Here is a 1872-nt window from a genome sequence, read left to right as displayed (position 1 = left end):
CTCCCGGACCTCTTTCGGCAGAAGGCGCACACCGCAGAGCACTGTGAGCGGCAGAATCGTCTTTGCGCGAAGAAGCAGCTTCTTCGTCTCCGGGAGCCGGAGAGAGCGGCAACTTCGCAAAGGTGATGAAACAAGCTGTACAACACTGCGATTGTGTGCGCAGCTTGCCAACTGAGAGAAAACAGTACCTGACCACTCTCCTTCCTTTTCTATTCACATGAACATTCGATTGCAAGCTGTTTTGGACAACTTTCTTTGTTTTCTTGCAAAACACTCGGCAGACCTCCGTGCAGCCTCTAGAACACGATGGGAGATGTTTTCTGTGGTGGCAAAGTTTCTCCTTGCCAGACAGAGTGGAAAAGCTTTTTGCTAAGATGTAGACGAGAAGAGAGGCTAAAGACGAAGGTAAGGTGCTCTGCAGAGCTATGCACCGCTCCCTGGTGTCTTTCGGCAGAAGACACACAGTGCAGAGCACTATGAGCGGCAGAATCGTCTTTGCGCGAAGAAGCCGCTTCTTCGTCTCCGGGAGCCGGAGAGAGCGGCAGCTTCGCAAAGGTGATGAAACAAGCTGTACAACACTGCGATTGTGTGCGCAGCTTGCCAACTGAGAGAAAACAGTACCTGACCACTCTCCTTCCTTTTCTATTCTCATGAACATTGGATTGCAAGCTGTTTTGGACAACTTTGTTTCTCTTCTTGCAAAACACTCGGCAGACCTCCGTGCAGCCTCTAGAACACGATGGGAGATGTTTTCTGTGCTGGCAAAGTTTCTCCTTGCCAGACAGAGTGGAAAAGCTTTTTGCTAAGATGTAGACGAGAAGAGAGGCTAAAGACGAAGGTACGGTGCTCTGCAGAGCTAAGCACCGCTCCCGGACCTCTTTCGGCAGAAGGCGCACACCGCAGAGCACTGTGAGCGGCAGAATCGTCTTTGCGCGAAGAAGCAGCTTCTTCTTCTCCCGGAGCCGGAGAGAGCGGCAACTTGGCAAAGGTGATGAAACAAGCTCTACAACACTGCGATTGTGTGCGCAGCTTGCCAACTGAGAGAAAACAGTACCTGACCACTCTCCTGCCTTTTCTAATCACATGAACATTCGATTGCAAGCTGTTTTGGACAACTTTCTTTCTCTTCTTGCAAAACACTCGGCAGACCTCCGTGCAGCCTCTAGAACACGATGGGAGATGTTTTCTGTGCTGGCAAAGTTTCTCCTTGCCAGACAGAGTGGAAAAGCTTTTTGCTAAGATGTAGACGAGAAGAGAGGCTAAAGACGAAGGTACGGTGCTCTGCAGAGCTAAGCACCGCTCCCGGCCCTCTTTCGGCAGAAGGCGCACACCGCAGAGCACTGTGAGCGGCAGAATCGTCTTTGCGTGAAGAAGCAGCTTCTTCGTCTCCGGGAGCCGGAGAGAGCGGCAGCTTCGCAAAGGTGATGAAACAAGCTGTACAAGACTGCGATTGTGTGCGCAGCTTGCCAAGTGAGAGAAAACAGTACCTGACCACTCTCCTGCCTTTTCTATTCACATGAACATTCGATTGGAAGCTGTTTTGGACAACTTTCTTTCTCTTCTTGCAAAACACTCGGCAGACCTCGGTGCAGCCTCTAGAACACGATGGGAGATGTTTTCTGTGCTGGCAAAGTTTCTCCTTGCCAGACAGAGTGGAAAAGCTTTTTGCTAAGATGTAGACGAGAAGAGAGGCTAAAGACGAAGGTAAGGTGCTCTGCAGAGCTATGCACCGCTCCCTGGTGTCTTTCGGCAGAAGACGCACACCGCAGAGCACTGTGAGCGGCAGAATCGTCTTTGCGCGAAGAAGCAGCTTCTTCGTCTCCGGGAGCCGGAGAGAGCGGCAGCTTGGCAAAGGTGATGAAACAAGCTGTA

This window comes from Melozone crissalis, unplaced genomic scaffold, assembly GCF_028551555.1.
Source record: "Melozone crissalis strain CALT ecotype California unplaced genomic scaffold, PUWL_Pcris_2 ptg000111l_1, whole genome shotgun sequence".
Classification (NCBI taxonomy): Eukaryota; Metazoa; Chordata; class Aves; order Passeriformes; family Passerellidae; genus Melozone; species Melozone crissalis.
The sequence above is the reverse complement of the archived record's forward strand: the minus strand, read 5'-3'. Positions refer to the sequence as shown.